Source organism: Aythya ferina (genome assembly GCF_964211825.1).
Source record: "Aythya ferina genome assembly, chromosome: 34".
In the NCBI taxonomy this organism is placed as follows: Eukaryota; Metazoa; Chordata; class Aves; order Anseriformes; family Anatidae; genus Aythya; species Aythya ferina.
The window spans coordinates 436,456-461,205 of NC_140331.1; the positions used below are offsets into that span (position 1 = coordinate 436,456).

The 24,750-nt window shown below is 51.2% G+C and overlaps 3 long non-coding RNA genes across 3 annotated transcripts in view; 2 read left to right on the forward strand and 1 right to left on the reverse strand.

The window, feature by feature from the left end:
- The window catches only part of LOC311425853, a 58,430-nt gene that overhangs the window by 30,402 nt on the left and 3,278 nt on the right, over nucleotides 1-24,750 (forward strand). The window lies entirely within an intron of this gene.
- LOC311425847 overlaps nucleotides 1-24,750 on the reverse strand; it is a 73,586-nt gene that overhangs the window by 18,512 nt on the left and 30,324 nt on the right. The window lies entirely within an intron of this gene.
- On the forward strand, nucleotides 263-12,677 carry LOC311425846. The gene is made up of 4 exons (XR_014686450.1): nucleotides 263-292; nucleotides 3,500-3,630; nucleotides 10,505-10,636; nucleotides 10,877-12,677. It is a non-coding gene; the product is annotated as an uncharacterized lncRNA (long non-coding RNA).

The window sequence follows — 24,750 nt, forward strand, 5'->3', positions numbered from 1 at the left end:
CCACGTCAACCCACGCCCCCCTCTCACCTGATTGGTCTGATCCTGCATGAGCCCCGCCCCTCCTCTGGGGCTGGGCCACGCCCCCTGCCGCGGGGCTCTCCCCCCTCCGCTGGAGAGGGGCGTGGCTCAGCGCTCCAAGCACAAGCCCCGCCCCTTCTCCCTCTCCCCACCAATCGCAGCGCTTCCAGGCAGGGGCGGGGCCGCGGTTGGGGGCAATAAAGGGGCTTTTCCCAAGGGGGGGCAGCCATGTTGTTGACGGAGCGTGGGAGAGTCGTGAGGTGTCGGGGCGGAGGTCTGGGGACCCTTGGGGGGAGGGGGGCTCTTGGGGATGGTTGGGGGGAGGGCTTGAGGGGGAGGGGGCAGGGCTGGGGGGTCCTGGAGGCTTTTGGGGGGCAGTCTAGGGGCCCTTGGGGGGTTTGGAGGCGCTTTGGGAGGGGTGCTGAAGATGTCTGGGGGTCTCTCAGGGGTTTCAGGGGGGGCTGGGTGATTTGGGGGAATCTGGGAGGGCCCTGGGGGTTCAGGGGAGTCCTGGGGGGGGGGTTGGAGGGGTCCTGGAGGCATTTGGGGGGCCCGAAGGGGCTCTTGGGGGGGTTGGAGGAGCCATGAGGGGATTCGAGAGGGTCCTGGCGATGCTTTGGGGACACGGAGAGGTTGGGGGGGGCTGGGTGTTTTGTGCGGGGGCCTGAAGGGGGCCTAGGAGGAGTTGGGGAGGTCCTGGGGGTGTTTAGGGGCGCTCTGGAAGATGGTTGGGTGGCCAGGGGGTGTTTGGGGGGAGCCCTGAGGGGTTTTGGGTGGGGGCCTGAATTGTTGGGGGGGCCCCTGGGGGTTTTTGGGGGTACCTTTTTGGGGTCCCCAGGCTCCGGAGGCGCCTCAGGCTTCCCGCCCTCGCTGAGGCGGCAGCTCTCAGCCAATCAAGGTGCGGCTGCTGCCCGCCCCGCTTCCTGAGTGGCTGCCACTTCCCGCCTCCAGCCATCACCAGCCAATCAGGGGCGAGGGTTTTCCCGCCCATCGCCCCCTCCGCCGCTTTCCCTCCTCTCCCAAATGGCGGCGCTCACGGGCCGCGGCTGAGGCGCTGAAGAGCCGCCGCCGCCTCGTCCAGGCGTCGCAGCCCTGCTGCAGCCTCCCCGGCGGGCCCAGTAACCCGTTTTCACCCGTTTTTGGCCTTTTTCTGCCGGTGTTCTTCTTTGCTTTGGTTGTGGGGCCCAGGGGGCAGCGCTGTGAGCAGAGGCGTCCCCTCACGGAGGCTTTCCCCAGACGCGCGGCCGCCATTTTGAGGCCAGAGAGGTGCCGCTGGTTTGCATTTGTATTCCCTTTACAGTTGCCCTCCCCCAGAAATAACGGCGGGGGTGGTCTCTGTCTGAGGGGGGGCCGCTAAAATGCGTGCAGAAGCCAGCGTTTGGGGAATTGGAAAGCTCTGACAACCCGAATGTGCTGGGTTTGGTCGTGAGCCGCAGGCTGTGGTGCGTGGCTAAGCCCCATTTGTCGTTTTGGTGAGTGAAAAGCTGAGAAAGGCAGAGAGGGAGCGGGTGAGAAAGGAGGTCACGTTCTGCTTGGGGTGGTTTTCTTTGCTTTTGCTTGTCCTGGGTAATTTGTGGCTGCGTTTGCCGGCTGCCACAGCTGCTCCTCCCTGTGCCCGTGCAGGGCAGCCCCAGCCTTGGGGAGCCAAAAGTTGTGATTGTGGGGGAGGAAAACAGAAACCAAAACCTGTCTCTGCCATCTCCAGCCCTCCGTGTCCATACCCAGCACCAACTCTTCTGGAGCTTTTCCGAGTCAGCAATGAGTGTGTGAGAAACACTCCGTAGCCAATAACTTAGGCTCAGGCGAGGATCTCAGTGAAGTAGCAATTTATTCGCGATTGCAATGGCGGGCGCCCCACAAGCAGGAGAGAGCGCATCTACTAGTTCCAAAACACAGTTTATATACCTTTTGATGGCAGGACCCTCCCCTGTTTCCCCACTGAGGGGGTAATCCAGATTCACAATCTATCTAATGCTTCACAAACAATGCATGGCCTTCAGTCGCTGGCCTGTTAAATTTCAAATTTCTTTTGACATTTTTACTGCTTGAAGTGGTCATGCTTCTTCACTTATCTGACTTGACACCGTGATTTTCACCTAATTGTCCTAAGGAGTCTGATTGTCTGCATTTTACAAGGTCGCCTGCTAAACTTTCTTATCACTGTAAGCATATCTCAGTACCACATTCCCTCCTTCTAAACAATGTAACTCTGCAAAAACACTTCAATTCCCACAAGTGGAAAAGCCCTTTCTTGACCCCTTTTGCCTCCACTGAACAGGGCTTTGCTTGGCAGTAGGAATACGTAGAGAACTGTTCAGGATGTGCAACCATTTTCCCTACAAGGGATAGGGGGGTGGGGGAGGTTTCCACATGCTGCTGGTGGCGTCGGTGTCTTTGCGGCTGGGTTGGCGCAGTGACGCTGGGGTTAAAAAGTGATGTTGAAGAACTGCAGCAGGTGAGAGGTTTGTGCTGTGTTGTGTGATTTTGAGGGAAAAACTTTCCGAAAGCCCAGCACGTGGCTGGGTGTGCCCTCAGTGCTGCTGATGGGCTCCCTGGGGGCAGTGGGGAGCTTCTCTGGGTCCTGGGGGTCCCTGGGGACAGCAGGACCCCTGGGTGGTGGTGGCAGGACGTGGTGTCTGCCCCCAGTTCTGGGCCCGTTCCTGCCCCAGACCACCGGTGAGTGTCCTGAGGTCCCTGTCCCCGGTGTCCCAGCCCACCTGGGTCCCTCGAGGGCTGCACTGCCCTCGTGTGTCAGCAGTTTGGGGTCACCCAACTGGGAGGTGCTGGGGGAAGCTGTGGTCGCTGGAGCCGTTGGGGTGGGTGACACAGCTGTGCTGTGGCCAGGCAGGGTGACAGCGTCGCCAGCGTCACCAGGCGCTGGTCCCACCTCAGCTGTGCTCCCGGACACCTCCCAGCCTGCAGGTCCCTGGGTTCGGGTTTCGGGTTAGGGTAGAGGTTAGTGCTAGGGGTAGTGGTGTGGGAAAGGGGTTGAGGGGCAAAGTTCTGGGTTGGGGATTATGGTTTGTGATTATTTCTTCGGGATTTAGAGTTGGAGTGCAAGAATACGGGTTAAGTTTGGGGTTTATGCATGGGGTTAAGTGTTAGGGTGAAAGGCTTGAGTTCTGTTTTGGCATTGAGGGATGGCAGGTATCCTTAGGGGAGGGGTTAGAAGGTGTAGGATTGGGTTTTTGGTTGAGATTATGGGTAGGGCTTCCTGTTGGAGGTTAAGGTTTATGGTTTGGGTTTTGGCATGTTTTTTGGATTTGGGGTTATTTTGAGTTTGGCCTTTGGGTTAGCAGTTAGGGTTGAGGGACAGTAGGGACTGGGACAGTTAAGAACGAAACGTGACGGGTGAGCTCGTAGAAGGAACCATTCTGGCACTGGAGCCACGGCCCCAGCGCTGGCGAACTTGATACGGAGCCATTTTGCGCCCTCTTCCCCCCAGGGGAAATCTTAGGTTGACTTCTTAAATGTTTTGCAGCCTGGAAGTTATCCCCAGAAGGTAGACACGCGCACACCCCCCAAAAGGAGATGCCCATCTCCTCCGTGGTGCTAAGGCAGCAGCACGTGGAGAGCAAGAGACTGGGCTCCGGTCCTTCAGCCATGGTTCAGGTAAGCCAGCTCTAAACACCCCTTTCCTATTTCCTAGAGGAAAGAGCCTATTTCGTCCTTTCTTCTCTCCTGTCACTTGGTGTCTGAGCAAATTGCTCCCGCTCTGCTCTCCCAAAGTGGCCAGCAGTGAGAAGAGGAGGGAGGGAGGGCTGAGAGGGTGTCAAGATGAGAACATCCTTGCTCCATCTCTCAGAGCAGGGAAGCACCAGGACGAGGCAGGAGGGGGCACTGCCACGGCAGAAGGGGAGAAGCCAGCACAGAGGAAGAGCTTTTCCAGGAGAACTGAGGGGGGAGAAACAGAGCTCCTCCACCTGCTGTTCCTCGTCCTCCCCTGCCCCAAGAGGTGCTTAAGAGAGCCTTCTGCCACTGGGATGAGGATTTGGGGGGAGTTGAGGCAAAATGATGACAGTAGGTCTCAGGGGGAGCATTAAGAAAGCCGCTGGCGCGTGTGGCGTGAGCGACCCCCGAGCAGAGCAGTGCTGTGGGCTGGCAGCAGCCTGGAAATAGGCGAGGAAAAGATTTGTGCCCTCAACTCTGCCACTTCCCTCGGGTCTGATGAGGAAAAAGCACTCATCAGAAAGGGTGCAGAGGGCTGTGAAAACACAGTCAAGAAACAGAGCAAAAAGAAATAAGAGCAGGTCCGGGGAAAAAATACAGAGAGAAATGTCGAGGGAAGACGGAAAGCTAAGTAAGGTTAGAGGGTTCGCAGCAAACGGTAGCTGATTCTTTGCTGGGAGTTTCAGATGCGGGGCTCAGGGGCAGAAGCATTCAGTCCTTGGACTAAGCTGACCACCAAAGCCTGCAATTTGCCATCAAAAGCCACCGATGAGCCTTTACCCAAACAAGGCTAGCCATCAAAAGTCGAAATTCTTGAGCAATAGAATCCCCCTCAAACCCAAGTGAGTCTGAAGTGCCGCAATTGCTGTACAGAATTTTACTTGACAAGCAGAAGCACTTGGAAAAATCATTTTAACTTGCAGGTTCCGTTGTGAAAGCATCCAGCGGGATGGAAATGGTGCTGTCTTTTTCTCCCCAGCTGCCGTCGCATCCTCTCCTTTCCCCTCCAGGGATGTGCAGGTTTTCTCCACGTTGCTCTGAGGGCAGCTTCCCAGCTCTTGTCCCAGCAAGGGGAGGTTCCTGGCCATGGAGGCCGTGGAGAAGGTCCCTCAGCTGGAAACATCGTTGTGTTTTCCTCCACTGTCTCGCTGTCCGCTGTCAGATGGATTTCTGTGAAGGGAGTGAGACTCTGAGCAAAAACTGCTACAGGTTCTTGGGGCTCTTTGCCCACACGCGGACCCCGTGGATGGCTTCAGGTCCCGCCGTTTCCCTCCCTCTGCTCACCCCATCCCCAGACCCGGCCAGCAGCAGGGTTCAGCTCTGCCAGGCCCACCCACAAAGCCCCTCTCTTCCCACCCGGCCTGGAAACCAGCACCCAGCTGCAAACACACACTCTCCTCTCGGGCCAAGAGCAGCCTCCTGCTTCGTTAGGCCTTCTAAATGCTGCCAAATAATGTGGCCTGCTGTGTCTGCGTGGCAACAGAAGGGAACTTGAGGGACTTGAGGCTAGCCATGGAGGAGCCCAAGGTTCCTCTTGGATCGAGCCAACCCCCGGCTCCAAACTGAGATCTTGTTGGAGAGGCCCCACTGTCCCCAGAACTACTTGCCTCCAAGGCTTGAGCCCCCAAAGGAACAGGGATGTGGATCACACACCTGTTTTGCCACCTCTGACGGCGTTCTTGCAGCTCTGAGCAATCAAAGCTCGGCTCACCGGGGACTGGGTGGCGGCGGCGGGAGCCTGGGTTTGAGCTCTGGCAGCTGAGGATGCACAGAGCTGGCCTCCTGGTGCTTGGTGCTTGCTGTTGAGCAAACCTGGCCCCCTGGTCCGTCAGTGTTCCACCAATAGAGGTTTCGCTGGGCTCCTCAGGTGGTCTGGCTCTCATAGGATAAGGGCACAGCTCCAAGGACAAAGGTTTGAACTTTGGCATTTTCTGCTTCTTGGGCGGACTGGCTCTACTACCTTTGGCAATGGCGTGCAGGGCCTGAAGAGGAGCTTCGGTGGTTGATGTTGAGCAGAGCTGGCCTCCTGGTGCATGTCTGTCCCAGTGGGAGAGGCATCGCTGGGCTCCTTGGGCAGGCTGGCTCTCTTACCTACGGGCAGCGGCGTTGAGAGCCTGGGCAGGAGCTTTGCTTCTTGAAGTTGCGCAGAGCTGGCCCCCTGGTGTATCTGTGTCCCAGAAACAGAGGGGTCGCTGGGCTCTTTGGGCAGGCTGGCACTCACATGTACAGCGCACGGCGTCGGGAGCCTGGGTTTGAGCTTTGGCATTTGCAGTTTTGAAGAGCTGGCCCCCTGGTCCGTCTGTGTCCCAGTAGTAGCGGTGTCGTCGCTGGGCTCCTGAGGCAGGCTGCCCTCCGAGCTCGGCAGGGACAGCATGGGCACGATGGGTGTTTCTAGCGCGCCTGGGGCTTTCTGAGATTCGGGGCGCTTCACTCGCTCCGTCTCTGGCAGGGCTTCCAGGCTGGATAGCTTCCTGACTTCAGGAGGGGCTTTTGCTGCTTTTTGGCCCTTGCTCTCCTGACGTTTTCCACATCTTTCAGCCTTTGCCCGGCCCTGGTCTTGCACCGGTTGCTGTTTTGGGCTCTTGTTTCGATTTCCTCCTGGGCTCTGTTTTGGGCGCAGTTCCTGTCTGCAGCTGGTTGTGCAAAAGCTCCTCTATGGCAGGAGGCAGCTTGGGCATCACCGGCAGCCTGCCGAAAGGACAGAGCCAAAAGAATTCCTCCACCTGCACGACAGGAAGGGTGGCAGTTCAGGCCGTTTCTCTGGAATCGGCAAGGAGAGATGTCAGCAGAACATTTCCATGACTCTGCTGTAGCCGGGACACGCCGGGTGCTGAGGCCTCCTCCTGCGCTGTCCCAGGGGCCGCTGTGCTCCCCTCCCAGCCTCCATATGCAGGGGCCTCGGCCCTCCTTGGCACCAGCCTCAGCCGGCTCAATCTTAGGCCGTGACGTGGTTTGGGGGCCAAGTTCTGGCAGAGAGGAGCTGGGTACAGCCAATTTAGGGGTGTTTTGGATCCCCAACCTCCTGCAGCACCCAGGGACAGGCACCTTGGGCACGTCACATACCAGGGCTCCATTTTGGAGGCCCGGAGACAAGAGGCTGTGCTGAGCTGGCATGAAGCTGTGGCACAAGAGGAGCCAGCAGCCGCTTTGTATCTCTCACCTTGGCTGGAAGACGACAACACAGCCCGTTCCTTCTCCTGCCTGTCATCCCTGCGGGCCTTGAGACGCTCCCCGGGTGATAGCTGGGGCGCTTTGTCCATTATATAGCTGGCAAAAGAAGAGATCGGCGTGACCCAGGGCACCACCACTCCCCACGCTCACCCGCTCACGGACACATTTGGCAAGGAGCAAACGCTACCGAGCCCGAGCAGCGGCCACAGCCACAAACATACTCACTCGGGGAAGATGATTGCACGGCCAGAGAAGGTCAGGGAGGCCACAGCTGACACCCGGGACACCACCATGTCCGTCAGCTGGGGAACCTGCAGGGGAGGAGCAAGGAGATGGCAAATGTCCTCTGCCTGGCCTCCACTAGGTCCTGGAGGAGCCCAGGGCAGCGGGAGCCGGCAGGACCGCAGCTCTTGGCCACCCCAAGAGGCTGGCCAAGAGCTCCAAGCCAAGAGGTCTTGCTGGGCCAAGGGCAAGCATTGCTGCTGCCCAGGCCATGGGGAAAACAAAACCCTCACCTTGAAAAGAGCCTTCTGAAGGCTCCCCTGTTCTGACAGGCTCTCCAAGAAGTCACGATAGAACTTGATTTCCACCCTCGTGCCTTCGATGAGGAGCACCCCAATGTCCTTCAGCACGAGAGCGATGTTCTCCCCATTCCCCAGGCTGCGAGAGATGAGGGACGTGGTGCCTTGGATGCAGCTCTCCACCTTCTTCCAGGACACGGAGGCAGCTGCAGCCACCTCAGGGAGATGGAGGGGCTCCAGCTCCTTATGGCCTGGAAAACGACACGAGAGGGATGGAGTCGGTCACCAGCGGCCCTTCCCCGCGTGTTCCCTAGTGCTGCTCATGGCAGTCGTCACCCAGAAAGGCTTCAGTTTGGGACCTGCTCCGTGCAGGCAGTGCTTTGCTTCTGAGAAGCACCTGAGATCCATGCAGCAAGGGATTCCTGCACCCTCTTACCTGGCAGGTACTCCTTGTTGGCTGTGAGGCTGTGGGCAACGATGAGGTTCCTGGCCAGGCGGAACGTGGGCCACTGCACCGTCAGGGACTTGTTCCCAACCTCGACCCGTTTGGAAACAACGGCAAAGCAGCCAAGAGTGGGAATTCGGACGCCCTGCAAGTGGCAGAGAACGGAAGGGCCGAAGGTTAAGGATCAGCCGGAGGTGGTCTCATCCAGGAACGGTGCTTCGGGCCCTGCTGTGCACTTCCCGCTGTTGGGAGCCAGGCTGAGGGGACCCAGGGGCTTCCAGCAACTGGGGTCAGCCCTGAGATACCACACCAACCTACCAGAAGCAACACCGCACTTGTGCGATACCTATTGGTCTCTTGGTGGGGCCTTTTGGGGTGAGTTTCCTGCTTTTGGGGTGGGGAACAAGGGCGACGTAGGTGCCAACCCACCTGGCGCAGCTGGAGGTGCTCCCGGATGTAGGCTGACACAGCATCCCAGATAGAAGATCGCTCTGGAAGGCAAGGAAAATCAGGTCACATGCTGCTTCTGGTGGCTGCCAGCCTTCCAGCACCCCCACCCCCGTGTTTTGGTGGCAGAGGAAAAGAGCCGTCACATCTCCGTCCCCAAACGGAGACCCCCTGAGTTGACCACAGAGCCAGGTCCTCCCCACAGAAAGCCCCAGACGGGGCTCAGCCGCGCTCCTGTAGTGCTGGGGGTGCTCGCACCTTGGTCAGTGATGCCTCATATCGCAGAGACGTGCTCCATAGCACTGTTCTCCCAGCAGTCTAACGTGGTCCACCTGGTGCGAGCAGCTTGCTCCTTGCTGGCATCAGCCACCTGGGAGCTCCTCCTGCCCGAACGTCTCGGTACCGCTGGCGCAGGACCCATCGCGCAGCCTCTTGTCGATGGCCGTGTCGCGGTGACATCGTGGTGACACGGGCAGTGCTGGCTGCTGCCCGCGGTGACGGCGGCACCAACAGGCTGCTGCCTGCCCAGGCACCTCTGTGCTGGGGGGAGGACATCAAAGAGTCGGAGGAATCGGAGGAGTCGCGCAATCGAGTCCTAAAATTGGAGAAATTGGAATCATAGGAACAGAATCGCGGAATGGCAGAAATGGCAGAATAGGAGAAATCCCAGAATCCTAGAATTAGAGACATCAGAGCAGCCTCAGAAGTGGAATCGTAGGTGGAGGGAGGTTGGTGGGACCTGAGGGGGGGAGGGCGTGGAGCCATGGGGGACACTGGGACATATGGGACTGGGGGGACATTTGGACACGGAGGGGACGTGGGACACATGGGGACATGGGGGGGACTTGGGGCTGGGGTGGGACATGGGATTTGGGGATGCCTAGATGTGGTAGGGACAGCGGGGGCTCGAGGGGATATGGAGGGGACGTATGGGAGTGGGGCGACATGGGGGGACATTGGGACATACGGGACTGGGGGAACGTGGGGTGTTCTGGTGGAGGGAGGTCTGCAGGAGGTCTTTGGGTTGTTTGGGGAGGCTTGCGGGGGGGCTTGAGAGGATTGGGGACTCCTGGTGGATTGTGGGGGGGAGCTGAGGGGGCCCTGGCAGGTTTCTGGAGGGAGTTTGGGGGTGCAGGGGGGTGTTACGGGTGTCTGGGGGGGTGGAGACTCTGGTGAAGGGTTGGGGGGGATGGGGTGGCCGGGGGGTGTTTGGCGGGGCTCTGGAGGATTTTCTTGTGGGGGTGTTGTGGATGGGGACTTGAGGTGTTGGGGGGAACCCTGAGGGTGTTTGGGCGGAGCCGGGGGGGCTGAGTCAGTTGTTTTCCAAGCCACAGGAATGCCGACTTGGCTCAAGTTAGCTCAAGTTCCAGCAGAACTGAAGGGCGACAGACAGCGCGATGTTTCTAATAACAAGATGCTTCAACAGAAGAGAGGGTCGACAGATCACAAGATGTCGTCAATTTTGTCCTCATTATTATAACCACAAGATTTACTCTATCCTAAAGTGAGTTTATACAACGGCATTCCCCCCTTTTCTGGACAATCTAGTAAATTCTTTTACTTAATACGAAAATTTGTCTTCCCGCTCTTTATGATATGTTCCCCATAGCTTGCCATGCACGTTTGTGGAGGAAGCTAACATGGACATGCGTTGTAACAACTTCCAATTCCGAACAAGCAATACAAAAGACAGTATTAAACTTATACCAACTAATAGGAATAAAACAATACTTGGGTGTCTCGAGGTGTTCAAAATCCCAGTTGCAGTTGGCGACCATCCAGAGTGTATCCCATCAGTTGTGATTTGGGTCTTGTTTTACTCTCTGCAAAACTCTGCTTACTTCCTTTGTCTCATGATGGCCGGTGATTAGAGTCTTCTCTCCATTTTCCTGAATGCCTTTTAAAATTGTAGTAACTTACGATCCATTGTGTTGTTAGACTTGATCAGCTGGTGGGATACCCCTGGTGCCAAATAGAGAAAGTCACAGCCAACGGTTCTGACAGTTACAAAGAGAAAAGTTAGCGTGAGTTTTGCTACGGAGAGTTCTGTTCTCCTTATCTACTTCTACAAAATCACAAGCAGTTCTTAAACACGCACAGCCTTGACCAATATACACAAGCACATTCTGGCACTGGAGCCACAGCCCCAGCGCTGGCGAACTTGATACGGAGCCATCTTGCGCCCTCTGCCCCCCAGGGGAAATCTTAGGTTGACTTCTTAAATGTTTTGCAGCCTGGAAGTTGTCCCCAGAAGGTAGACACGCGCACACCCCCCCAAAACCAGATGCCCATCTCCTCCGTGGTGCTGAGGCAGCAGCACGTGGAGAGCAAGAGACTGGGCTCCGGTCCTTCAGCCATGGTTCAGGTAAGCCAGCTCTAAACACCCCTTTCCTATTTCCTAGAGGAAAGAGCCTATTTCGTCCTTTCTTCTCTCCCATCGCTTGGTGTCTGAGCGAATTGCTCCCACTCTGCTCTCCCATCAAAAGTTGAAATTCTTGAGCAATAGAATCCCCCTCAAACCCAAGTGAGTCTGAAGTGCCGCAATTGCTGTACAGAATTTTACGTGACAAGCAGAAGCACTTGGAAAAATCATTTTAACTTGCAGGTTCCGTTGTGAAAGCGTCCAGCAGGATGGAAATGGTGCTGTCTTTTTCTCCCCAGCTGCCGTCGCATCCTCTCCTTTCCCCTCCAGGGATGTGCAGGTTTTCTCCACGTTGCTCTGGGGGCAGCTTCCCAGCTCTTGTCCCAGCAAGGGGAGGTTCCTGGCCATGGAGGCCGTGGAGAAGGTCCCTCAGCTGGAAACATCGTTGTGTTTTCCTCCACTGTCTGTCCGTCCTCTGTCAGATGGATTTCTGTGAAGGGAGTGAGACTCTGAGCAAAAACTGCTACAGGTTTTTGGGGCTCTTTGCCCACACGCAGACCCCGTGGATGGCTTCAGGTCCCGCCGTTTCCCTCCCTTGGTTTGAGCTTTGGCAGCTGATGCACAGAGCTGGCCCCCTGGTGTGTCGGTGTCCCAGTAGTAGAGGCATCGCCTGGCTCCTTGGGTGGTTTGGCTCTAATACCTATAGGCAACAGCGTGTATAGGGCCTGGGTAGGAGCTTTTGTGGTTGAAGATGTACACAGCTGGCCCCTTGGGCGGTCTGTGTCCCAGAAGTAGAGGGGTCGCTGGGCTCCTTTGGCAGGCTGGCGCTCATACCTATAGGCAACGGTGTGAAGAGCCTGTGTACGAGCTTTGGTGGTTGAAGATGAGCAGACGTGGCCCCTTTGTGTCGCAGAAGTCAAGGGGTCGCTGGGTGCCTTGGGCAGGCTGGCTCTAATACCTACAGGGCACGGCACTGGGAGCCTGGGTTTGAGCTTTGGCATTTCGCCATTGGAAGAGCTGGCCCCCTGGTGTGTCACTGTCCCAGAAGCAGAGGGGTCCTTGGAATTGGATGCTTCCTCCAGAAGAGATCGGCGTGAGCCAGGGCACCACCACTGCCCCCGATCTCACGGAGACACTTTGACGTTGCCATAGAGTCACTGTCCTTAAGGACCGTCCTGGGAAGTGGGCGACAAAGAAGCCCAGGCCTCGATGGGAAGCAGGCGTTGCTTCCCATCCACCTCCCTGGCTGGGCACTCATGGGTGCAAGGGCAAATGCTACCGAGCCCGAGTAGCGGCCACAGCCGCAAAGATGCTCACTCGGGGAAGATGGTGACACAGTCAGAGAAGGTCAGGGAGGCCACGGCTGACACCGGGGACACCACCATGTCCATCAGCTGGGGGACCTGCAGGGGATGAGCATGAAGATGGCAAATGTCCTCTGCCTGGCCTCCACTAGGTCCTGGAGGAGCCCAGGGCAGCGGGAGCCAGCAGGACCGCAGCTCTTGGCCACCCCGAGAGGCTGGCCAGGAGCTCCAACCCAAGAGGTTGGAATCTGAACCCTCTGACGATGTTCTTGCAGCTCCGGGCAATCAAAGCTCGGGTCACCGTGGATGGGGTGATGGCGTCGGTAGCCTGGGTTTGAGCTTTGGCATTTTGCGTTTGCAAGAGCTGGCCCCCTGGTCTGTCAGGGTCCCAGTAGCAGAGGCGTCGCTGGGCTCCTTTGTTGCCTTCATTGGCAGTGGCGACCTGGTTGAGGAACGGCACGGCGACCAACCGCAGGCCGCTCGGGCCATCAGCTCACGGACGCCAATGTGGTCGATGGCAAACGGCGTTTATTGCTGAGTTGCACAGTGTTATATAGCTTGGGTTCACAACGACACTTGCGTCTGCTTCCATCATAAACTACACGCTATTGCCTATGAAGGGAGGGGCTCTAGCTTTCCGTACAGCGCGATATCTTTGGGCTGCCAGACCCTAACTACCTACATTTCCCCCCTCCCTATGTGTAACTAAATTAGCTTAAATATAACAATCAAAAAAACTCTGCTCCTGTCTTAGTTCTATGCTTTACAACAATCTTCGGACGTAGACATCGTAGCTTGAATAAAAAGCATAAGGCACAATAAACAGGAGAAAACTAGGGGGTAACTGGTCATAATGGGGTGTAACTTGGGATAACTGGGGATAACACTGAGTAAATACACTCTGAGCAGTTGCTGGTGTTCTGCCAACATGATGTTAACTTTCTCTAGCTGGCTTTTAACAGAGGACACAAGCGTGTTTAGTATACAAGGTCCAAAGATCAGTGTTAGGATCATTGCGATCGGCCCTACTAAGGCAGATATCAGGGGGGTTAACCACGGTGAATGGTTAAACCATGATTCAAACCATCCTTGTTGGGCTTGTCTTGTCACTGGGGTATACGGATTACGGGGTCGTCCGATGATCCTGTCCTGTGAACAGAAACTCCCAGTTTTCCTTAGTTTTATTCTGAAGGTGTGGTTTGATGGGCTTAAGCGGACGCCATTTGATTCTGCCATCTTTTCTGACTGCAGCATGCCCTCGCCCTGTCAGACCTGATTTCCACCCTTGTTCTTGTTATATATGGAGTGGTAATTCGTGTCAGAAAAATGGTTGATGTTAATAAAGAAGGGGGAGTTTTGGGAATGTTTAGAGGAAACAAGGGTGATTGAGGCGACGCCCTGCCGTTTGGGGTTGCTTGTTTTCTCCACTGTTAAGGCATGGAAGTTGCTGGGGGGGTTGCTGGTTAGAACTGTTAACATTTATTGTTGAATGTTATATGATACTAATATTATTAGTGTGATTTCAAGGGTTAACGGAACGTGGGAAAAGCAATCCCGTTTTGTTGCTTTCGGGAACCTTGTGGTGGGCAGAGCATGTGCAGAAGAGGAGACAGTCGAAGCCGCTCCTGCAGTCTGGAACAAAAGGTTGCTAACGGTGATGGGGAAACCGTGAGCCTTTCACCCACAAGGACCACCACAAAGAGAATTCTAACATGAAGCGGGGATAGGATATCCGTATGTATAGGCATACTGGGGTTTCTTGTAAAGATGTAACAGCAATGTCCTCTATAGATTTGGGAAGTTGGATGGGTGCGTGTGCGTGTTGGTAGAGCATAGACTCCCCGTGCACCCAGCGCTGTTTACTTGCCTTTTATAAATATTCTTTTATGCTACTAAATTCAGAGTTGAGACTTCATTTATAACAAATTGGTGACCCCGATGTGATCTTGGACTTTGGATCTGCGACCGGTAAAGGGAGGTGCCCCATCTAGTGGCCCTTGCCGATAGCGGCGCTAGAGTTCAACAAGATTTTGAACATAAGAGGCAAGTAACAAAATAATAATAATAAAAAAAGAGCTCTCCATCAGTGACCCGTAATCTTGCGCGCGAAGACCCGAACAAAGAGGATTTGTGAGTATACCGTTCGGTTGGGTGGGATTCGGCTGTGTGACTGTGTAAGGGTGTGACTGAGATGGAACGTAGTTCTGAAGTGAGTGCGGAGGTCTTCTAAGCACGGTTCTGATCTCCCGCGAGGGACTCGGCCGGTGAAGGACCGAAGCGATCGGTCCAGGAATTCGTGGGTGGGTTAACCGCTTGCAAGACACCTCTACGCAAACACAGCTAGGGATTCAGAACCTCTTTAAGGTTTCCAGGGATTTGGAACCTCTGAGAGGGTTCCAGGGATTCAGAACTTACTTGAAGGTTCCAGGATGGGTCTGGGGGAAAGTAGATTCTCTGACCTGGGAGACTCAGAGAGCCCATTAGGGACAATGTTAATATATTGGGATGTTTGGGAATGGAGGAAAGGAAAAAATAAAGAGAAAATGGCTCAATTTTGTGTGATAAAATGGCCAAAGGAACCTTTAAGGCCGCATGTTTTTTGGCCAGTTTTTGGATCCTTTGAGGATTGGGTATGTCAGGCATTAAACGGCTATGTTAACTCCAAGGAGCCTTTTAACCAAGAAGAAAGCGATGATGCGGCTCTATGGGTAGGAGCCTCAAACGCATTTCCCCCAAAACAAATATTCGCTTTAAATACAAGAACCGACAGGGGAAAGGAAGAATGGGAACCTCTGGATAATATACCCCCTCCCTGTTCATGGCAACCAGAACTGCCACGTTTTGAAAGTCGATTGCCCGTGGCCCCTGTTCTCTATCCCTCTCCTCCTGCACAAAGGACTAGAAGTAAGATACGGGCCACAGAAAGGGAGGAAAGTGAAACGGGAGGCTGGACTGATGATGTAGGAGGCCTTTGCCCTTTGAGGGAGGTAGCCCTTGGGGGGAACCAGGGGGGAATAGGGTTTGTAGTGGTTCCTTTGAAGACGTCGGATGTAAGAAATTTTAAGAAGGAAATGGGAAACCTTTCAGATGAGCCTTTAGGAGTTGCCGAAAGATTGGACCAGTTCCTAGGTCCAAACACGTAGACCTGGGAAGAAATGCAGTCCATATTAGGAATCCTCTTCACTAGAGAAGAAAGAGGAATGATCAGGCAAGCAGGAATGAGACTGTGGGAAAGACAAAACCAGGGAGGTCCTCCAGGGGATGTGAAATGGCCAAATACCAACCCTAAGTGGGATCATCAGGCTGCTCAGGGGAGGCAAAATATGAGGGAGCTTAGGACCGTAATGCTACAAGGGATAAAGGAATCGGTTCCAAGGGGACAAAATATAAATAAAGCTTTTAATGAGTGTCAGTGCAGAGACGAATCTCCAACTGAAGGGTTAGACAGGCTGAGAAAAAGCCTTCAGATGTACTCGGGGATAGATCCTGATTCCCCTGCAGGAGGGGCACTGTTGAGAACCCAGTTTGTAGCAAAATCCTGGGAAGACATCGGAAAGAAATTGGAGAAACTTGATGATTGGCATGAAAAAGGATTAGAAGAATTCTTGAGGGAAGCACAAAAGGTCTATGTGAGGAGAGATGGGGAAAAACAGAAGGGAAAAGCAAATGTTTTTACGGCAGCAATAAGGGAATGTCAAAAACCAAGTGGACAGGAAAGCAGGAAAGGATCAGGAAAAAACCAGGGTGAAAGAGAACCCATGGCTAAATGGAAAGGACAGCAAGATAGAATCCCGATCTGTTACTATTGTGGCAAAAAGGGGCACCTTCAGAGGAACAGTAGGGGGAAAAAAAAAGAAACAGGATGAAGAAATGTTTAAGGAAGACTAGGGGTGTCAGGGGCTATATCTTTTGGGACCCGAACATCGAATGAGCCCTTGATAAAATTATTAATAGGTCCCCAGAGGGAAGAGGTGTATTTTTTGGTAGATGCTGGAGCGGAGAAATCAACAATTAGAAAATTACCAAAAGGGGTTAAGGAAGGAAAGAGGAATACCATGGTAGTAGGAGCAAAAGGTGAGCCCTTCAAGGTTCCTCTATTGGAAAATATAGAAATAGTTTCTTCTCTGATTCTATGTCTCAGTGACCTATTGCTGATGCCTGAGGCTGAGCACAATCTATTAGGAAGGGACTTACTACTAAGATTAGGGTTGGAAATCAAGAGCCGGGGGGAGAACTAAAAATTCAGCTATATACCCTAACCCAAGAAGATGAGGGAGAAATAGACCCACAAGTATGGTATCAAGAGGGAGATTCAGGAAAATTAGATATGGAACCCTTGGTAGTAGAAGTAGTGGATCCACAACAGCCAATAAGGATTAGGCAATATCCTATCCCATTGGAGGGGAAAAGACTCAAAGCAGTTATAGACAGGTTGCTCCAAAAGGGGATGCTGGAACCGTGTATGTCCCCACAGAATACCCCCATTTTGCCAGTAAAAAAGGCTGATGGATCATATAGGTTGGTTCAGGATCTTAGGGCTGTGAATCAGCGAAGCATAACCAAATTTCCAGTGGTGGCTAACCCATACACTTTAGTAAACCACCTAACACCTCAGCATAAATGGTATAGTGTAATAGATTTGAAGGATGCTTTCTGGGCCTTCCCATTAAGTGAAGGGTCGCGGAATTACTTTGCCTTTGAATGGGAAGACCCCGAAACAGGAAGGCGACAACAGCTTAGATGGACTGTACTTCCTCAGGGATTTACTGAATCGCCAAATTTATTTGGCCAAACCTTAGAAAAATTGTTTCAGCTTTTTGAGGTAAAGGGGGAAGTGAAATTGTTGCAATATGTGGATGACCTATTAATAGCTGGGGAGACTGAAAAAGAGACACGGAGGACCACTAAAAGGAAATAGGGTACTTAGGACATTGGCTTAGCCAAGGAAAGAAAAAATTGGATCCTGACAGGGCATCTGGGATTTTAGCCCTGTCATCACCCAAAACAAAGAAGGAAGTGAGGCAACTGCTGGGCCTCTTGGGATATTGTAGGCCCTGGATTGAAGGGTTTAGTGAAAAGGCAAAGTTTTTATATGAAAAATTGACTGGAGAAAAAAATGAAGTGGAATGAGGCAGATGAGGAAAAGTTGAGGTTGATCAAGAAAACGTTAATAGAAACTCCAGTGCTGAGCCTCCCAGATTTAGAAAGACCCTTTTATTTATTTGTAAATGTTTCTAACCAAACTGCATATGGAGTACTACCTCAAGAATGGGCAGGAATCAAGAAACGTGTGGGATATTGTTCCAAACTATGAGACCCTGTGAGGAGGGGGTGGCCAGTGTGCTTCCAGGCAATTGTGGCTACTGCCTTACTGATTGAGGAAGCTAGAAAAGGCACTTTTCGGGCACCTCTGAAGATATAGACTCCACATAATGTTAGGGGAGTACTCCAGCAAAAGGCTGAGAAATGGTTAACTGATAGTAGGATGCTGAAGTATGAGGCCATCCTGACCCACTCCCCTGATTTAGAACTAAAAGTAACTGCTGCACAGAGTCCTGCCCAATTTCTATATGGGGAACCCCTAACAGAACTACAACATAACTGCATGGAAGCGATTGAATTGCCAACCCAAATCCGACCCGATCTCGAGGAGGCAGAATTAGAAACAGGGGGAAAATTATTTATTGATGGATCATCCAAAGTAGTAGATGGAAAAAGAAGATCAGGGTATGCCATCATAAATGGAGATATGGTCCTAATAGAATCGGGACCACTCAGCGCTGCCTGGTCCGCTCAAGCACGTGAACTTTATGCATTATTACGAGCCCTAGAAGTATTGAAAGGAAAAAGTGGCACTATTTATACAGACTCTAAATATGCTTATGGAATAGTCCACCCATTTGGGAAAATTTGGGAAGAAAGGGGACTCATAGGCACACAGGGAAAAGGGCTGATTCACCAACCTTTAGTTACTCAAATATTGCAGGCGTTGAGAGGGCCTAGGGAGGTTGCTGTGGTACATGTCAGAGGACATCAAAAGGGAACTGGCTTCCACATAAGAGGGAATAATAACCTAGCGGATAGAGAAGCTAGGGAAGCAGCTCTTAGGAAGCATGATGTAGTCCTAACCCTACAAGAAAGGGATAGCGGAAAAGGGACACAAGAGAAAAAGTATGCGTGGAGCCATGGGGGACACTGGGACGTATGGGACTGGGGTGACATTTGGACACGGAGGGGATGTGGGTTGGGGGGACGTGGGACACGTGGGGACATGGGTGGCACATGGGAGGGATGTGGGGCTGGGGTGGGACATGGGATTTGGGGATGCCTAGACGTGGTAGGGACAGCGGGGGCTCGAGGGGATATGGGGGACATGGAGGGGACGTATGGGAGTGAGGCGACATGGGGGGACATTGGGACATATGGGACTGGGGGAACGTGGGGTGTTTTGGTGGAGGGAGGTCTGCAGGAGGTCTTTGGGTTGTTTGGGGAGGCTTGCGGGGGGGCTTGAGAGGTTTGGGGGCTCCTGGTGGATTGTGGGGGGGAGCTGAGGGGGCCCTGGCAGGTTTCTGGAGGGAGTTTGGGGGTGCTGGGGGGTGTTATGGGTGTCTGGGGAGGGGGGAGGCTCTGGTGAAGGGTTGGGGGGGACGGGGTGGCCGGGGGATGTTGGTCAGGGGCCCTTGCAGTGGTAGAGGGGCTCTGGAGGATTTTCTCATGGGGGGGTTGCGGATGAGTCTTGAGGTGTTTAGGGGGGGCCCTGGTTTGTGTTGGGGGGGAGGCTGGTGGGCTTTGGGGGGGACCCTGAGGGTGTTTGGGCGGAGCCGGGGGGGCTGAGTCAGTTGTTTTCCAAGCCGCCGGAATGCCGACTTGGCTCAAGTTAGCTCCAGGAATGCCGAGTTGGCTCAAGTTAGCTCAAGTTTCAGCAGAACTGAAGGGTGACAGACAGCGCGATGTTTCAATTAACAAGATGCTTCAACAGAAGAGAGGGTCGACAGATCACAAGATGTCGTCTATTTTTGGCGACCATCCAAAGAGTGTATCCCATCAGTTGTGATTTGGGTCTTGTTTTACTCTCTGCAAAACTCTGCTTACTTCCTTTGTCTCATGATGGCCGGTGATTAGAGTCTTCTCTCCATTTTCCTGAATGCCTTTTAAAATTGTAGTAACTTACGATCCATTGTGTTGTCAGACTTGATCAGCTGGTGGGATACCCCTGGTGCCAAATAGAGAAAGTCACAGCCAACGGTTCTGACAGTTACAAAGAGAAAAGTTAGCGTGAGTTTTGCTACGGAGAGTTCTGTTCTCCTTATCTACTTCTACAAAATCACAAGCAGTTCTTAAACACGCACAGCCTTGACCAATATACACAAGCACAGTCTTTTGACTAGGATTTGGATGAATTTCAAAGTGGCAAACACCTTGCTCCGTGTCAAGGCATACCTCCTGAGCATCAATTGTATTGCTTTCACCAATAACTCCTTGTTGTTCCCGGCTAACACATGACTCTAGATTTCCAGGCTGCCGTTTCCCATTCTCCATCCGTGCCCATGTTCTGTGCTCCGAAGGACAGAGCACTGTCTTCTCACGGTTTAATCAATGATGGGGGGGATAACATAAACTGTGGCATTACGTATAGTAAGCACGAAGGCAGTAGCCATGTTAACAATGGGATCATAGGTAAAATTTACCAGACTAAAATCCCCGTTACTTTCTCGAGGGTCGTTCCATTAATCATTCGGCACCCTATTTTAATTTCGGCCCCCGTGGTTTTCTTTGGTGTGTCCACTCTTCCCCTAATTTTCGCCATTCTGATGGTTTATAGAAATGGCTACCATTTGTTCACCAGATGACCATAAGTGCTAACTTTCCATTAATGCTCTTCTCCTCTGTTGTTACGGCTGCGGTCCAAGGCCACTCACCATTCTCTGTTATCATAGAGGCACCTTCCTGAATCACAATTACAACTATAAGCCATAGAAACAAAACAACTCTAGCAACACCATTTCTGCCAACTATTCCCAAATACTCCCGACCGTCATGTCCTCGTTTTGTTCGACTAAGTTTCAGTTTCAGTTCATCGTCACCTGGCATTACTTTGCAGGGGGCTTCTGGAGCTTTCTTCACTCGGGAATGGTGGATCCAAGCGGCTTGTTCTCTAATCTTGATAGCAGTGTGAGTTGTCAGCAACGCTTGATACGGTCCATTCCATTTTTCCTCTAGGGGTTGTCCTGAAAAAGTCTTTATATAGACATAATCCCCGGGCTTAAAGGGGTGGCTTGCTTGATCCAACCCTCTAGCCCTGCTCCCTAAAACAAATGGATGTACTTAATTGTTTCTGAAGTTCAGCTATATAAGCATATAAATATTCTGATCCCAACTGCGTTAGATCCTCTCCACTAAATAGAAATTGATACGGCCTTCCATCTAAGATTTCAAAGGGACTCAAATTCTCTTTTATTCGAGGTTTAACTCTGATTCTAAGTAATGCTAAAGGGAGGGATTGAGGCCATGTCAAATTAGCTTCTTGTCCAATTTTAGCTACTTGTTGTTTAACTAAATGGTTCGTTTTTTCTACCTGTCCACTTGTCTGTGGTCTATAAGGAGTATGTGTTGTGGTTTTACCGTGCTGGGCAGCTAAACCCCACAACCGCTCTCTCACTCCCCCTCTTTAGATGAGGAGGGGGAGAAATAAAGCAAAGAACGACTCGCGGGTTGAGATAAGGACGCTTTAATTAAAGGGAAATAATTATAATAATTAAATAAAGATTATTATGAACTAAACAATTTAAGTAAAGGGAAAGGGAACAGGGAGGGGGAAAGGGGAAATAAAAATAAAGGAAGGAAAACAAACAAATAAAACAAATGAAGGCTATGTGGAAGTGCAGAGGACAGAACTTACCTCTACTTCCCACAAATGAGCGATGCTTGAGCGCGTCCTTGAAGCAGGGCTTCAACGCACGTAGCCGGTGTTCGGGAGGAGGACCGACGTTTTCACAAGGAGCGCCCACCCCTCCGCTCTGCTGCCTGTTTCCACCTTTTCTTGCTGAGTGTGACATCACCTGGTATGGAATATCCCTTTGGTTGGTTTAGGTCAGCTGCCCTGGTGATGTTTCTCCTCTCCCTTTTTGCCCACCCCCTAGGAGGGTTAGAGAGAGGCCCGATGCTGTGCCAGCACTGCTCAGCAGGAGACACAACACTGGTGTGATAACACTGCTGTTCCAGCTACAAGTGCAGAGTATGGCACTGTATGGGCTGCTGCAGGGAAAGTTACCATTCCAGCCAGAGCCAGTACAGTATGTAGTTGCCAATCTACCTTTAGAATCTTACTTATCTGTTGTACCACTTGTGCACAAAAATGTGAACCTCTATCAGAAGACATTGCTACTGGAATCCCAAAGCTGTTGAAGGATTTTTTGAAACGGCAAAAATCCCATGGCTTGCTGCAGCTGAGCAAACCAAGCTACCAGGGCAACTGAGAAGTTCCCATGACAGTGTTCCCACATCGCCCAAGTGAGGAATTTAGAAAAATATTGTTACCAGCATGGGGCTTCAAGGACAAGGTCTACGTGACTGCTAATCACAAGGGGGTTGTTTTCTTGCAGGTGGGGTTGTTTTCTTGTAGTTGTTTGTCTGAGTGCTTTTGACCAATAATCTTGTGTGAAACACTGTCCGCCCCTCTTAAGTTCACTATAAAAGTTAGGCTATTCGGGCAATAAAATGGAGCATGATCGGACTCTACTGGTGTCTGTCGTGCTTTCGGCCGTGCTTCCTGCAACGCAAAGCGTGGTATTATTTCATTTACCAAGACTTCAACCACTTCTCTTGCTTTCTTTGTTCGACAGGGAAAGGCTTCGGGCCTTCCTGAAAACGTGTCAGTCAGAACCAGTAAATAACGATACCCCCCTTTTCTAGGGGGTTCTGAAAAATCAATTTGCCGCTGTTGCCCCGGATAATTTCCTTTACCGATTATTCCAAATTTTATCCTCTTCTTGGTATTGGGGTTATTGTGTAAACAAATGCTACATTGCTGAGTTACTTGTTTTATCGTTGTATATAAATTTCGTCCCACTAAGGTCTGACTCAGGCTCTTATGCAATGTGTCAGCTCCCCAGTGTGTTTTATTGTGTTCTGTAAGAACTCTGGGCCATGTCAAATTAGAGGGTATTATTACGCGGTTATCTTTTACATATACCCATCCATCTGGTTTCATTTTACCTTTCAAATCTTCAATTAATTTTACGTCTTCTTTGGTATAATTTGGCTTTTGGTTCATGTATATAGCTTGGATTTTACCATCTGGTATCAAAGACAATGCCTTCACCTCAGTTATTTCAGCTGCCCGCTTAGCCTCCTGATCTGCCAATCCATTTCCAATTTCAAAATCGGCAATTTTGGTGTCCCCGACAATGCATGATAGCTACCTTTTCTGGTTGTTTTACTGCCTGTAACAATTTTAAAAATTCTTCAGCATGTTTTATCTGTTTTCCCTGAGCGGTCAGCAATCCACGTTCTTTCCAAATCGCTCCATGAGCATGTACCACGCCGAATGCATATTTAGAATCTGTCCAACTATTTATTTTCCTTCCTGCTGCTAGTTCCAGTGCTCACGTAAGAGCAATTACCTCTGCTTTCTGGGTGGACGTCCCAGGGGGTAATGGTTTGGACTCGATTACCTGTTGAGTGGTTGTAATGGCGTACCCTGCCTTACGTTGTCCTTGTTTCACAAAGCTGCTTCCTTCAGTATACCAAGATTCGTCAGCATCTTCCAAAGATTCTTCCTTAAGATCGCATCGATTAGGATACACAGTCTCCATTGTTTCTCTACAATCGTGGGTGATGGGTTCATCCAGAGTTCCGCTAAGGAAAGAAGCTGGATTTACGATGGTAGTGAGCACAATTTCCACATCATCTTGTTCTACTAATATTGCTTGATATTTTAAAATCATCAATTCTTGTTTAAGTTGTTCAAAGAATTTTTGTGCTTCTCCAGTCCAGACTAACTTTGACGGGTTAATCTTTATCAAATCATATAGAGGCTTTACCATTAGTCCATAATTATAAATCCAAAGGCGACACCAACCTGTCATTCCTAAAAAGATTCATAGCTCCTTTACCATTTGGGGTTCTGGAGTGCGGCAAGTGACTTTCTTACGTTCAGTTCAGTTCGTAGTTCTCGTTGTCCTCCCGAAATTTCAAATCCCAACTAGGTCACGCTTTATTGATCCAGCTGGACTTTCTGTCGAGAGACTCGATATGCATTTAAACCCAGAAAATTAAGAAGACTTATAGTCCATTGAATACAACTCCCTTTAGTCTCGGTAGCTATCAAGAGATCATCTACCTAATGTAACAAAGCACCTTCAGTGTCCGGAGGCATCCAAGTTTCGAGTTCCCTTGCTAATTGGTTTCCAAAAATAATGGGGTTATTCTTGAATCCTTGAGGTTAGTACTGTCCACGTAAGCTGCGTCTTTCTGCCTGAATCGGGGTATTCCCATTCAAAGGCAAATAGGTTTTGTCTTTCTGTGGCTAAGGCTAGGCAGAAGAAGGCGTCTTTTTAAATCCAGTACGGTAAACCAGACTTGACTATGCTTTAATTTAGTCAGCAAAGTATAAGGGTTTGCCACTACTGGATATATATCCTCGGTGATTTTATTTATGGCCCTCAAATCCTGAACTAGCCTATAGCTTTTTCCATCTGCCTTTTTAATTGGCAATATTGGTGTATTGTATTTTGATTCGCATTCAATCAATAATCCATACTGTAAAAATTTATCAATTATCTCTTTCATTCCTTTCCTATCTTCTATCCGCAAAGGATATTGCTTAACCTTAACGGGTTTCTCTCCTGGCTTTAATTTAATAATTATTAAGGTCACATTTTTAGCTCTTCCAGGGACTTCGGTGGCCCAAACTCCTGGTTATACTTGATCTGTGATCTCTAAAGGTATTTCACTTTTAGGCTCAGTTTGTATTATTGCCAAGCTTAGCACATTTATTAATTGTTCTTCTCCTATTCTTAATTCCATTTTCCCTTTTTCAAAGACAATTTCTGCTCCTAAGTGCTCTAATAAATCTCTACCTAAGAGTGCCTCTGGGGAGTTAGGCATATATAAAAAATCTGTGTATGCCCCATTGTTTCCCTAACTTGTACTTCAAAGGTTGACAAAAATAAGCCTTTTCGGTTGCACCTTTTACCCTAACATAATCATTCCGTAAAGGCATTAATGCTTGATTTAGAACTGAATACGTTGCCCCATATCAATAAGAAATTTCACTTCTGTTCCTCCCCTAGCTTCATTATAACCAGTGGAGGATCCGCTAGGGTAGATTCCCCAGGTCCCCGTTATTCCTGTTGAAATCAGGGACCAGTGATTACCCTAGAAAAAGGCTAGTCAATTTGTCCTCCGAAGCCAGGTCCAAACTGCTTTTTTTTTTTTTTTTTTTTTTTTTTTTTTTTTTTTTTTTCCCATTATATTTCAGAGTTGGTTCAAAAATTCCATAGGGGTTTCTTTTGGATCTTGTTGGAAGCATATTTTCAATTCCCAATTCATCCAGATTTTAGTATTTACTTAACCGTTCATAATTTTGGGGATGATTCGGGTCTTAGTGGGGGTCGGTCAGGGGAATGCAATTGTCCGCAGTTCCCTGAGCGGTCCCATCGGCAATCTGAGCTCACACATGAACTCAGGTTGTTTTAAGAGTTAGCTGCTTTTCTGTTTCCGTGACAACTCTCTTGGACCCATCGTGATCCCTTTGCCCCAGAGGGCTAACACCCGTGACCTTGAGATCTCAGCCTCGGGCTGAGACAGAAC